Here is a 15,734-nt window from a genome sequence, read left to right on the forward strand (position 1 = left end):
TTGATAAGTCTGCTTAGACCTTCCATAACAAGAAGGAAGAGTAAAGGCGATAGTGGACATCCCTGCCTCAAACCTCTTTCAGATAAGAAGAAGGGGGATGCACTTCCATTCACCAGGATGCTGAAGGGGATGTTAGTTATACAACTCATAATCCATTTGATGAAAATGAATGGAAATCCCAAATGTGTTAAAAGCATTCTAATGTATAACCAATTTACTCTGTCAAATGCCTTTGATAAATCAACCTTCAAGATTATACCTTTTCCTCGCCTTTTATGAAGAGTATGTAGTACTTCCTATGCAGTGCCCACATATCGGCCGATCCTGTAGGAAGGTGAATTGTTCCGGTGAGATGTGGTTGGAAAGGATGGGCCGCATCCTGTTGGCAATGATCTTGGCGATAATCTTATATATGCAATTACAGAGATAAATGGGGCGATATTCTTCATAGGAGACTAGATTATCAGTCTTCGGGATGAGTGCTATGAAGGTAGAGGTAATAGATGCCTCAAGATTTCCTCTGGTTCTGGAATCCTCAACAATTTTTAGTAGATCTCCACCAATGATGTCGAAGAAAGCCAAATAGAACTCAATTGTCCAACCATCAGGTCCAGGACTTTTGTCCTTTTTAAACCATTTCAGGGTGGCCTCCAACTCTTCTAGAGTAACTTCCTTAGTCAATTCTCCTTCCTCCTCTTGATCCACGAACCTTGGGAAAAGTTGAGCCACCCTGATGATATCTGCTAGATTTCTATCTCACAGGGCACTATAAATACGCTTGAAGTGAGAGGTTTCAAGCTTAGCCAGTTGTTGAAAGGAGTTTACAAACTGACCTTGGTCATTCTGGAGCTGCCAAAAGGTATTAATCACCTTCCTTCCATTGGAAAACTTATGAAAGAATTTGGTATTTTCATCCCCATCTTGCATCCAGATGGCCCTACTTCTTAATCGCCAGACTTCTTCCTGATCCTTAAGTATTTTCCCTCTGGCAGAGTATAAGGAAGTAATCCTCTCCTTATGTTCATCAGAAGTGAATAAGCCTCCCTGATCATTTTCAAAAGCAACTAATTCAGCTTCAATCTTTCTGAGGGAATGTTCCTCCTGAATTCTTTTATTGTGTGCCCATTGCTTGGAAAATTTCTTCAATTCAGTAAGATTGTGTACAAACCCCTTGCTGTAATCATCCCTCGCCCCAGGAGGGTTTGCTTTCCAGAAATCAGTGACCATACTGATATAGGACTCTTCTCTGAGCCAGGCAGAGAAAAATTTGAAGGGTCCTCTAGGTTTTGCTCTACCTCCATCAATATCCAAGAATATGGGGAGATGATCAGAGATCCCCCCCAATCCAACCCATTGTCGGATGTGAAATCCCAAATCAAGTGCCTTCTCTTTGACTAAGAAGCGGTCAAGTCTACGTGCTAGTCCATGTTCCCCAGTCCTATTGTTCCTCTAGGTCGCTTGTAGCTTAACAGAAGTGATATCAATCAACTGATAAGAGTCCAAAACAAACAAGAAGTAGTCTGATAGGGAGTTTTGCTATGCTCTATGTCCCTAGGATTTTGCATGACCGATGGAGAAATTGAGGTCCCCTCCAAGAATCAGGTGGTCAGCCAAGAATAAATCCAAACCCAGGAGGTTTTGCCAAAATTCAGGTCTGTTTTGGCAAGGCCCATACACATTGAAAATCCTGAAGTTCATACCTAGATCCGCAGATTGGATGTCTGCACCTAAGTGGCCAGCCCCTCCCCAACAATTGAGCATCTTAATAGTGTGAGTATTGTACCCCAAGGCTAATCCCCCAGATCTCCCATGTGCATCTAGGCCAATAAATGTCCACCCAGGAAGCATGTTTTGTAGAGTATGGGAAATGTCAATCGCTGGTCCTAGAGTCTCTTGTAAGAAAATAATATCCAGCGAGTCAGATGTAAATAACCGACGGAGTGCTAGTTTCTTATCAGGCCTAGCCAGCCCTCTGCAGTTGTAGGAGATGATCTTCATGGAGGAGGGTCAGATGGGGTGTCTCTAGCTCTAAGTACCCCAGGAATAGTAGACTGTTTACCCAAAGCAATCTCATCTCCTGCCACATATTGAGCTTTTGAGAGCGAGGAGGGTCTCCCCCTATTGAGCTTTAGAGGAGGGGGGGAGTGAATGATATCAAGGCCAACATGATCCTGTGCCTGTCTCTTGGCTTTTGAGCGGGTCATGTACCCAGATATAGGCGAAGCCTGAAAGGGAGTGGATGATGGTGGGAGGGGGGAAGGCGAGATGGAGGAGGGAGATAGAGTGAAAATGGGGCTAGAGGCAACCTGACAAAAAATCGGGGCAGTGGCAGAGTCCGGTCCCAAACCCAAAGTGACACCAGATGTAATGACAGAATGGAAACCAGAAGTTGATCTAAACGAAATGCGGTCAATAAATGATGTGCTACAAATGGAAGATGAGGTGAAGGGAAGATTCTTACCGGGTGAAGGAGAGCTCGTGGAGGATGCCCTAGTACGAGTAGGAGGAGGCAAAGGTGGCCGATGGGGAGAACAACCCCGCTTCTTTAGTATGGGCTGTGGAGGGACCAAATTATTTTCTGTCAAAGTCTTCTGTGTCTCGGCCATCTCCTCTGTAGGTGTCATATTCTGTGGCTGCTCTTCCTGTGAAAGGGGCACCTGTGCCACAGTTTCCTATACCAGAGACTGTTTGTGAGCCTTGCCTAAAAGAGGATAGTCTTTATATAGGTGTCCCACCTTGTGGCAATGCCTGCATCTAAAAGGCACTCCCTCATAATCCAACAGTTGTCTCTTGGCATTGTTCCGCCACCAAATGTTAATGTGCTCCAGTAAACCATCTGAGAAATCCAAGTGAAGCAGTATCCTGGCATATGCCATACGCCCTGAAGTCTAAAATGAGCCATCATATGTGAGATAGATGCCAAGGGCATTTCCAATCCTCTTGAAGACGTCCTTCGTCCAGAAATGAAGAGGAAGCCCTGGTAGGCGCACCCAAATAGGTCCAGCATCAATCCTCTCCTGCATCAATGTTTGTACCTTTGGTGGGTCTTTCAGGTGCTCACCCCAAACTTCCAAGGTCCATTGTTGTAGCTTCTCCACACTATAATGTTGGCCTCGGACCCGGCCCACAAGTACTTTCTCGGCAGTATCCATGGAGTCTAGAAGTTGAGTGTCCTCGGTGAGATTGAGGGAGACCTCGCTGCTCCGAAGTTTTAAACACCTCTTTTTCTTTGAAACCCCAAATCTTCTCGCGGCAGATGATTCCAGAGCCGAGGCAGGTTGTGCAGTCTCTGAAGAAGGAGAAGCCCTAAAATCCGCAGCGGCCATCGACGGTATGGAGGCGAAAATCCCCGAGATGGGTCCAATCCCAGTAAAATTCCCTAGAGGGGGAGCTGCAGAGGACAGGGGAGCAGATATGACGGGTCCCAAAGCAGCTGAGCCCAAGAGACGGGCAGTCGAGGGTATGCTAGAGACGGACGAAGGAGGGTTTGTTGCAGGTTCCTCCTCAAGGGTTTTGCCGTTAGGGTTTGATAGTGGGTCGGTGAAGGCTACCGTGTGCGGCGAGAGTGGCTGGGTAATGAAATCAGGAGGTGAAGGAGCATCTTCAGGAAGAGATACAACTGTAATGCGGGAGTGAGAGATGAGAGGGAGAGCATCAACTTTTTTTGATAGCGCAAAGTTGAAGGGAAAGTAACCAGCTGCAGTGGTCCTGGTGGGTGTCCAGATGGGCACATCCTCCGAAGGATCCATGGTGTAGTCGATCAGCTCATCCATAACTGTCAAGATCGCTCGTTGACAGCTGCCTGCAGGGATTGATGCTAACAGGGAACGGTGGAGGTCAACGAAAATGGAGGGTAAGAGGTAAAAAACAAACCGCAGCAGTGGATGGTGGCGGTGGATGCCCGTTCCAAGATATGGGGATAGGTGAAACACGGGGTAAAAAGCCATTGTAATGAGATTGCGAGGGCAGGCTCAATCGTACCTGTGAAGCAGAAGACTGCAGGCGGTCTCTGCAAAGAAACCCTAACCATGTCACCATTGATTCCATCTCTAGCAAGTATTTCTTGTGCCTCAATCCTTCCCTATCTAAATTCATTATTGTATGATGCAAATAATTTATAACAAATACTTGGATAATGTTTCTTCATACAACTATTTATGTATTGAGACTCATTATCAGCTCAACTAGAATTATAGCACTGAGAAGAGGATTATTGAAGGACAATAATCTTATTCTAAACTTGAAAACAAGTGTAAGTCTATTGATCTTTGGGTTTGGAGTAAAATAAAGTTTATTTTTGAGACTCTCCTCATCCCTATTATTTTATATGGTTGTGAGGTATGGGGTGGCAGTGTATCTAGAGAATCGTGGAGGAATATCGAGCTGATCCAAAAGCAATTTATAACCTACAACCTCAAGATTAAAGGAAATACTCCCTATCCTATTCTCTTGATTGAAGCGAGCATTTCCCCCATTGAAAGCACAAGTATGTTTAGGTATCTAATATATAAGAAGAAGCTTTACAAAATGGAAGCTAAGAGGTTCCCCAAAATTGATTCTAACTCTAGCGAAAACCCCCACCTTCGACTCAAGTGTGGATGGCACAAGGATGCCTAGTCTTGGCTCAAACATTGGGGGATAAAAGAGGAGATCTTATTGAAAAATAAGGATAAAATTAAAAATACCATTACTTCCAAATTTAAGGATAAGTTGTGGGATGATAAGGAGCTAAAGGGGAAAAATAAGCTAAGGTATTATAAGGAAGTATTCAACCCCACTTTTGATAGCCAAAAGTATCTTTCTGTTTTGACCATTGCTAGGGAGAAAATGAACATTGCGAAGATTAAAACTCATTCTCATGAGCTTTGAAGTGACACTGGGTGTTGAACTATTCCCAAAACACACTGGGATGAAAGAATATGCCACCTCTAAGAGGGTTGAAGATGAAAAACAAATTGTTCCGCCCTTACTCACATCCGTTCTCATTTCCAAGACATTTGACACACTACTAGTATGCTTGACTTGTTAAGTCAGCATAACTATAGTGATCTAGGAATGTTTCTTTCACTTCTTTTCCATTATAAGAATAAAATATTAAAGAGTCTCAATTAATTTCTTTCTTAAGGTCTAATAGACAACATTGGTCTTATTGGACGTCCATCATCATCAGATCTTAAAATATTTGACTACTTTAAATGCTTGATATATTTAAAATGGATTTAAATTGATATCTAAATTTACTATCACATAATAAATAAATAAATGGTTAGGAATAACCTATACATTAAATAAGAAAATGATTTGATTTATATAATAACAAAATGTTATATTAAAACTTGATTGATACCATCTTCTTCCTTCAACCCTTTTATATAAAATTTAAATCTAAAACCTTGAACAACAAACTAACTGATACATACGTCATGCATACACTTATGAAGTAACAATACCTCAAACAAAAAGTGGAGGCTCAAGATACAGATTCAGCCAAAAAGAAACAACGCTTCCGTTGGGTTTAAATACGCAGCGCAGCTAATGTGAAACTCGAGACATCGAGTGGAGAACTCTAAACTCGCCATGAAATTAGCAGCTGATTACGTCTCCGCTAAAGAAGATCAATAGTCTGCAACGGTCCGATTCCAGAAGAAACAACTGTCATCTCGTCTGAAACCGCCAAATCAGGTGATATTCTCACGATTTTTTCACCAGAATTTGTTGCGGAGACCTGCACCGATAAGCCATCAACATCAGTTAGCGTCAGCATCAATTAATAAAGGACCAAAAAGGAATCCTCTAGTTTGGATAACTTCAGTAGATACTAGAGACCACATGATAATTATCATTTCCTTTAAAACATATCCTCCCCAGGATTTGCCCACTGCCACTGCATCAAAACGTATACGTGTCGTGGTATAACAGAATAAATCTCTTCGCTAGGTAACCATGCCAAAAATAATCTTTGCAACTATAACAGTTCCAGCACATAGAAAATCTTTTCATACAAATAAATATATAATCTCTTAGAATCCCTGCAAAATATGACGAAATGGAATTTTCCTTATAAATGGTATATGCTATTAGGTTTATATCGATTAGATACACAACCACATTAAATTGCGGATAAATTAAATAAGATTTTATGTTTTTCGAAAGTTTTAAAATAATAAATTTTAATTATTTAAATAATATAATCAAAATATTTTAAAAATAAATAAATTTACTTATATATTAAAAATTATTTAATTTAATAAAATAGTAATAAATATAAAATAATAAAACCATAATGACAGGTATCGCTCCCAACTATTGGTGAGCACATATCCCAGATTCTGAGGCAAAGGAACTTGGGAGCTGGTAAGAAACTCTTTAAAACTACGGGAGTTTCAACGGATATTTTGGAGCTTTTCCGGAGCCTGTCTCACTGCAGCAGATTAGCTTCCATTGTTTCAATAAGTATTTTGGAACTTCTACGGAGCTCACTGCAACAGATTTCTAAAGAATGTGATGCTTTTTGAAAGTAAAAGATACCTATTCTGAAAGATGTGATGCTTTTTTCAAAGTAAAAATTAAACTTTAAATATCATAATTATATTCAAGCTATAACACCAAGATAATACAAATCGAGAACGGCGAGAAGCAATAAAAGCAATTCGTCAAATGTAACACATGAGACAAAACCTACTAGCTAGAAGCAGTAAAAGCAATTCCTCACATGTAACATAAGAGACAAAACCTACTAGCTAGACGCAGTAAAAGCAATTCCTCAAATGTAACACAAGAGACAAAATCTACTAGCTAGAAGTGGAACAGTGTGCAGTGTGAACACTTTTAATTCACATTAAGAAAATTATGATAATTAGTGAGAAACAATAGCTAAATACAGGAAGAGACCCATTGAATATAAATATTTTAGAAGAAGTAAAAGCAATTCCTCAAATGTAACACAAGGGAGAAAACCTAGTAGCCAGAAGTGGAAAAGTATGCAGTGTAAACACTTTTAATTCACATTAAAAAACTATGGTAAGTCCTGAGAAACAATAGCTAAACATAAGAAGAGACTTATTGAATACAAAAATATTTCAGATGAGAATTGCAAATATCTAAAAGACATACTACACTAAAGACAACAACTCACTGTACAAAACTATTAAAATACAATATTGATATAAACCTGAGCTAAAGTGCTTGATTCAGAGAAAGATCACAATTTACCATATTCATATAAACATGATGATCACAATTAATCCAATGCTAACTCTAAAGTGCTTGATTCAGAGAAAAATCACTCAAATTGTGATTGAAATTAGCAAATGTTCATTATGTAAACTACGTACTCCATGATGGTAAAAATTGTTCATAGCTAATGGGTAAATCAGCCACAATTCTATCACTGCTATTGAAATCTTCAAACCAATCCAATCCAAAAACAAATCCAATCCAAAATATATTCAATTAAAACCCAAGCATCTGATATGAATTTGAGATTCTCTGATGCCTTAAGGAGAATATGGTAATTATGGTTTATCCTCACAAATAGTGGAAATGATTATATTTGTATGGTTGAAGTTCAAAGTATTACAGGAGCCTTAAGAAAAGTGGGTTTGCAATATAAAAACTATGCATTAACTATTCACATTAAATATATACAAATATAACCATTAACAATACTTTTTCAAAATAAAAATTAAATTATAAATATATATTTTATTTTTATTTATAATATATATTAAATTTATTATAATATTAAATTAAACTATAAACCTATATTTTATTTTTATTTATAATATATATAATATTTTATTATATTATATTATATTATTACTACTTCCCATTTAAAGTTTCTTGTAAATTTAAGCAAAACTTCTAGCCTGCCAAATACTTGTTCCCCATACCTGAAGTACCGGCATACCAAAAACTTGTGCAACATAAAATAAAACTCTAATTTTAAATTTATTTGTAAAATGATTTTCATAAAATATACAATTAAGAATATCCAGAAACACATTATTTAACATTTACTTCTACCATAAACTTCTTTCCCAGGAAAAACATTAAAATAATATAAGACTCATTTTTTACCATGAAAAATTCCTAAGGCTAAGATTACAAACCTTTCGTGCGATAGCACAAGTTTACCCGCCGTTATACCACAGCTTAGTGTGAAAGAACAATTAAGACACCTGGAGTTCAGAATCTTCAGGCTGCTAATGATGGAAGGGTACTCATCTGAACTACTTGCAATGAAAGACCGTCTATGAGAAGTGGCCAGGCAATGTGAAGTGGTTGAACCTGCTGTTTAACCTCGTCACATTGAACCTGCGCATCCAACGTGCCCGCAGTGAACTTTTCATTGAACCTCGCCGCATTGGAATGCAGAGGGATGAAAGATGTGGTGATAGGTTTAGAAAGATAATGTAACGGTGGGAAGACGAACGTGGAAATGGGCGGATGAAGGCGTTGGCTCTTCCAATTGAAGCGCCATGATCGCCATCATCTAACCGCCCCAGATCAAATAAATTATTAATAAATTTATTTCCCGTAACGCGCAAGAAGAGAGGTAGGGAGGGTTGAAATCACAGCTCTGATTATTACATAAAGCATATTTCTTTACCATTCAATCCATCCAATAATTTAAAATAAAAATTCTGGAAGCATACATCTACATCTACTGTGAGTTGAAATAAATACTTCTATTCGTGTAATTAAATCTATTGGAATTCATGTGGGATTGCAGGTATATAGCGAAGATCTTTGATGAATATATGTACAAAATGAATAACTGAAAAGATATATTTGTTTTTTCTTTACGGAGATGGTAAAACTTTGATGCCAGTTGATTTATCATTATTATTTATTATTCAAAAAAATCTATTTATTATCAGCTAGTATTTTGCAATGGCAGATGTCTATTCTTATTCTGTAGGTTTTATAAGTTAGAATTTTAATTTTTAATTATAAAGAAGATAATATGTTAACTAATTAAAAAACATGAATGCTAAAAAACATGATTAAGCAAGAAAAGTCTACATTAGTCTTTCTACAAGAAACCAAAAGCAATAGCACTGTATTGGAGAAAATTCTAAACAAAGTCTGGACAGGCTGTCGCTCAGTCTCTGTGGATGCATCAGGCGCTTCTGGAGGGCTGGCAATCTTATGGAATCCTCAAATTCTCTCCCTTCAAGATTTCCATGCCTCTCACTTCTTCATTCAAGCCAATTTCCACCTCACTGGTACCAGTATCCATGGACTTCTCACTAATGTGTATTTTCCTCAAGATCTTCAAAAAAAGATGGATTTGCTGAACACTCTCTCAGCTCTCAGCTCTGGCCGATGCCATCCCCTATGGATAAGTGGTGGTGACTTCAACATAATTACGGGAGGAAAAATCTGGAGGTCGAGCAAGACTAGAAGGGGATAGCATTGGCTTTAAAGACTTCATATCTAGGAATCAGCTCATGGATCTTCAGACCTCGAACAGTATATTCACATGGACCAACAAACGAAGAGGCTCTCAGCACATAGCTTCCAGACTCGATCGCTTCCTCCTGTCGGACAACGCCATCCATCTGGGCGGAGATTTCCATGCTTCCATTTTACCACAAGCAGGCTCAGACCACTGGCCTATAATGCTTCAGTGGTCGCGTCCAGAGTCAAAGAGAAACAGACCTTTCCGATTCGAATCCTTCTGGTTCTCTCATCCCAATTTCAAAGATGTAGTAATAGCTGCCTGGAAATCCTTCACTCCCCCCGCAGGAGCCAAGATGTTTCAATTTCAACAAAAGTTAAAATACCTTAAGCAAGTGCTGAAAACTTGGAATCGCACTTAGTTTGGCAACATATTCGACCAAAGGAAAGCGCTGGAGCAGCAAATGAACACGCTGCAACAATGTATCATATCAGAGGGTCGAACGGAGGATTACGCTCAACAAGAGCAGGTACTCTTTAATCAGATTGAAACACGCAGGCAGCAAGAAGAGACTCTCTGGCGACAAAAATCCAGGATCAGATGGCTCAAGGACGGGGAGAAAAATACTAAGTTCTTTCATAGGTCAACCATACAAAGGAGAATGCATAATAACATTGCATTCATCAACAATCAACAAGGGGAGCGCCTGGAGAAGCATGAAGACATAGTACAGAAATTCCAAGATTACTTCCAGGACACTCTTAGAGAACCGTCGGGTAGCAGAAATCAAGCCATACAAACCATAGTGCAGCACATTCCTAACCATAGTGCAGCACATTCCTAAAATTATTAATGAGGATCACAACAATAGGCTTCTACAGCCTATCTCCATGCAGGAAGTGGAGGACGCAATGGCCCAGCTCAAGGATGGTAAGGCGCCCGGTCCTGACGGATTCACAGGCAACTTCTTTCATGCTTTCTGGGAACATATCAAAACAGAAGTCTGGGAGCTCGTGGATGAATCACGATCGATGCACTGGGTTCTACCTTCCCTAAATACGACCTTCATAGCGCTCGTTCCTAAAATGGAAGATTCCAAGACTCCTGACAAATTTAGGTTGATTGCATTATGCAATGTCATCTACAAGCTTATATCTAAAGTAGTGGCGAACAGATTCAAAGAATCCTGACAAATTTAGGTCGATTGCATTATGCAATGTCATCTACAAGCTTATATCTAAAGTAGTGGCGAACAGACTCAAACCTCTTCTCCCATTCCTTATCTCGCCAGAGCAGACATGATATGTATAAGGGCACTAGATTCTGGATGGTATCATTCTCTCCCACGAAGTGATCCACGCACTCAAGATATTGAAGAAACCAGGTATGATTCTCAAACTAAATCTCTCCAAAGCTTTCGACAAACTCAGCTGGACCTATATTAAAAACATCTTATTAGCATTAGGCTTCAATGCCACCTGGATTCGATGGATCATGAATCTCATTTCTTCCCCCTGCTTCTCCATCCTGCTCAATGGATCCCCATCCCCTCCTTTTCATCCTTCTCGGGGTATCCATCAAGGAGATCCTCTTTCCCCTTTCATTTTTATTCTCATGGCTGAAGGATTAAGCCGCCTTCTTCACTTTTCCTTTGCCTCACAATATTTAAAGGGCATTTCACTGCATGGCCAATCCCCCATTACTCACCAGCAGTTTGTTGACGATAATATGCTTTTTGGCCATCCTTCAATTCAAGAAGCCTCTGCCTTCAAACGCCTGCTAAATCTTTTCTCTGATGCCTCTCGCACATCCATCAATGCCTCCAAATCCCAACTCTTTTTTTTCCACACTCCCATTCACACCCAAAGGAATATAGCCTGGATCATGGGCTTTTCGATAGCCAAGCTTCCTACGAAATACTTGGGGGCTCCCCTGTTTGACTCTGCCATCAAACATGCCGCTTGGAGGACCCCCTTTGACAACTTAGATGCCAGGCTTTCCTCCTGGACCTTCCGCTCTCTCAACATTGCAAGCAGAATCATCCTCATCAAATCCATCCTCCAAGCCATGCCTTTGTATTTGTTCTCAATCTTGGCTACCCTGAAATGGGTTCTCAAGAAAATTCGCAATCTTCAAAGAAATTTTCTTTGGGGCTCCTCAGGCCACAACAAAAAATGGGCCCTTTTTAAATGGTCGGAGGTGTGTCTCCTGAAATTAGCTAGGGTTTTAGGCCTAAGGGATCCCCTCCATAGCAACAACATCATGGGGGCGCGTATATGGTGGAATTGGCTCTCCAAACCGCTTACTCCCTGGGGTCGTCTATGGCATGCCAAATATGCTCCAGGCAGTCCTATGGAGGAGCTAATCAGATTATCATCTACCACTCCTGGCTCATTAATTTGGAACGCTGCCAAAACACATAGCGCCTTCATTCAAGCGCATAGCTTTTGGGAAATCCACTCAGGCAACACTGCCAGATTCTGGGAAGATTCCTGGCAACAACTTCCCAAACTTGCCTCTCTTTTTCACAAACCCAAGTGGCAAATAACCATGCAGCAAAATGAGAAAATTTATGTACATCAATTCTGGCAACAACATTCTTCCCACGAATTTCAGCTTTGGAGATCGGCGAATACATGGTAAGCCAACTGGCAGGAGGAAACCTATGATGAGATTGACAACGAGCTTAAACTCAGGAAAATCAAACTATCAGATCAGAAAGATCATCTGAGATGGGGATACACCACCAAGGGCCTGTTCACTACCAAGGAGGCTTATCAAATCCTTTATCAACCTCTGCAAATTATAAAAGACCCTCTTTGGGACCAAGTCTGGCAACCAAACATTTGGCCTAAGGTTTCTACCTTCCTTTGGCTACTAAGCAAACAAAGGATCCTCATTTGGGATAACCTACAAAAGCATATATTTATTGGGGCATCCAGATGCTCTAACTGCAATCTACATTCAGAGGAGATTAATCATCTCTTGGACACTTTCCCTTTAGCAGCTCAAATGTGGGAAAGAGCAGCTCAGTGCAATAGAAGATCAGGCAGAAAAGAGGGAGACACAGTAAACACCATCAGAAACTGGCCTCGGAGCCCTTTCCAAAGTCCTCTTCTTAATGCCCTCTGGCACCTCCTTCCAAGCTTCATCTATTGGATCATCTGGAATGAAAGAAACAATAGGATCTTCAAAAATCATAACTCGCCTCTTGATACCCTTTGGTCTCTTCTTAGGCAGAATCTTCAAGAAACATTGGCTCTTAAACTTTGGCAAGACTCAGATATTCCAGTCTTACCCCAGGAGCATCTCATTCTCACCAATTGGAATCTTGATCTCTCCTCAATAGATCCTATCAAACCCAACACCTCCACTCACTCTGAGTCAGCTCATTTTTGGTCACCTCCTACAATCCACCCCTACAAGCTGAACTTCGATGGTGCGGCTAAGGGTAATCCCAGGCCAGCTAGCTATGGAGGTATCTTCAGAAACGTGGTAGGCACAGTGTTGCATATCTATCATGGAACATTAGGCAAAGACACCAACAATGTTGCCGAGTTGGAAAGCTTATGGCAGGGTCTATGCATAGCAGAAACCAAAAATTTTCTCCGTCTAGAGGTCGAAGGCGATTCTCAAATCCTTATAGAGGCTGCAATCAGGCTATAATCAGGATCCCCAACTGCAAAAATAGCTTCGAGTTGGAGGCTTTTAAGTCGATTGGAACAAATTGAAGACTGGCTCAAAATTCCTCACAGCATATCCTTCAAGCATATCTGACGCACAACTAATAAGGCAGCAGACAGACTGGCTAATAAAGGGGCCGATCAACAGCTCCCATTTTTCTCTGGCCCATTGAACAATTCCAATGACTCACAACTCAAGCGAGACTGCACCCTCCTGGCGCAACAAGATCTATACCACCCGGATGTGGGTGTATAAAATTGAGTACAGTTCGACGGCGGCATGTAAGGGAGGCGCGTGGCCCCTCACTAGTGCCAGTCGGCTTCGCATGAGGATTGATTTAATATCTCAGTACCTCGAATTAATTATGGCATTAACACAACACACCACCACCTTCCAGTTCAACAATATAATGTTCATGGCACTTTGTTGGTTTCTCATTCTAGTCCCATCCTTGTGCTTAAGTTGTTCCAGCGAAAATGTCACTCTTGGCTCTCGAATAAGTTCTATCCACTGTCAAGCTTGGGTTCATAATGCTTCCATTCACCAGTGCATCCATCTTCCTTTTATCCTGTCCTGCACCTCCCTTTGCAGCTCCATTTCTATCTCCTCCGTTGTTGTTTGTTCCGCTTCTCCTGCCATCCTCAACATGCCTAGAACTCGCTCCAGGATGAGCTACAGGAGAGGAATCTCCCATGGTCATGTCTCCCACCAGCCATCCTCCATGACCTCTGAGCCTTCGTCGGATGCTTTGGAATTCAGCTTTGATAGATACCTTGCAACCAGAAGCGGCCGTGGCAGACGAAGAGGGCAATTTATCTCCGAAGCTTGTTCTTACCACTCCCAATCCCACACTGCGCGCTTCCGCTTCCCCTGCTCCCTCGGCAACTCTTCCTTCATCGCGTCAGTCACCATTGAGCTGAGTGAAGACGCTGTGGGTTCAGGAGCTGTTGGTTCGGAGGCAGTTGGTCCCTTGGAGCCGACGACGACAGACAGGAACGCTTCCATGCAGACTAAGGCTACTCAGCGAAAGGATCCAGGCGGCCCAACAAATCAGGAAATCACCACTCACGCTGGTCCTAGCGCTCCTGCAGAGGGTGGTTCTTCAGGCAATAAAGGCCAATCCTCTGAGTCTGAAGATTCTGATCAATTCGGCTGCCGCATTATTGAGGAATCTCCTCCCACCTCGCTTAATGATTGAACAGGTCCGCACCTTCTGTGTTTGCTTCGCTAGGGTAAGAAGACATCCTATCCTCTTGGAATCCACAACCATTTCTTGTCTCACAATTCTCAGTATCAGATTTTTTGTTAATATAGACTCGCCGATTTCCCCTGCATGGGCGGCCCTCTCTATTTTTTTAGTCACTGTCATAACAAATGTCTTACAGTCTATGTCCTCATGGATTTTGTACTAGGTTAATAGGTTCATAGGTTCTCTTTCGGTCATGGATAGGCTGCGCAGTTTTGAGATTTTGTCTGGTTCCAAACACTCTATTCCAGCTTTCAGTTACAGCTTCAAGACTCATCAAGTCTCAAAGCAAGTCACTATGAAGGACTTCTGGTCAGGTTTCCAAGTGATTTTTGTAAGCATGCCTTGTTCAAGGCTAGAACTCTAGGGGCCCTTGTCCCTCTGTAATTTTATTATGTATCAATATAAAAGTAGCTAAATTCAGAAGAAAAAAAAAAACATAATGATAATGAATATATCACAGTTAGTATGGCGTGGAGGTAGACTAATTTGTTTGTGTCAGGTTTTAGGTTTAAATATTATGGGAAGGGTTTGCGGATGGAATTAATTTTTGGGAATAAAACTATCTAAAGAGTATTCTCTAGCCAAAGTTCAACTTAGTAAAAAAACAAACAAATAAACAATAAACTATGGTTGAAAAGTCCACCATCCACACATGAAAAAACAAGAGCCTTTTTATCAAGTCTTAGGCCTAGGACACCTTGCTTATAGTTTGAATATTGCTTTACAAATGATAGGAGAATAATTGTGATCATGTGCTTATTGGTTTCTCCTTTCTCCTATGTGATGATATATACTCCTTAAGACACGACTTTTACAAATGATTTATTACTCAACAAAAGTGTAATATGAAAGTTACATTCTCATAATCATGTTCTTTCTTATAATGGAATAATTCCACTCCATAACTTTTTTTTCTTTGTCGTCACTCATTTCAAGTTACAAAAAGGTAAGTAGAAGTGATAATTCCCTTTCGAGCCTACTTGAAGTTAAACTTCAAAAAATACCCCAACATTGATGCAATTTATACCAACACGTGGAATACACAAAAAGAGATGAAAATTCAATACACATGCCTATATATGGGTGGTGGTGATAGACATAGAATTAGTGTCGAAATTTGCAAATCAATGTTTAATGAAAAGGACTTCTTTGCCCAAAGTTATGGCTACTCTTCTAAGATCATCTCATGTTTATTGGGATGGGTAAAATATAGTGTGCACAATGAATAATCCTTTGATACATAGGAAGATTGGGGAATTTGTGGTCTACATGTAATTAGTAACAACACAATTTGATGGTCAAATTCCATCAAATTAGGAAGTCAAGTTGTAAGTTTGGTAGACATTAAAGTCTTTAATAATCTTCAACAACTATACTTTTACAATTACGTCAACA

Source organism: Pinus tabuliformis, chromosome X, assembly GCF_031772625.1.
Source record: "Pinus tabuliformis cultivar Carrire ecotype Pingquan chromosome X, CPIR1, whole genome shotgun sequence".
Classification (NCBI taxonomy): domain Eukaryota; kingdom Viridiplantae; phylum Streptophyta; class Pinopsida; order Pinales; family Pinaceae; genus Pinus; species Pinus tabuliformis.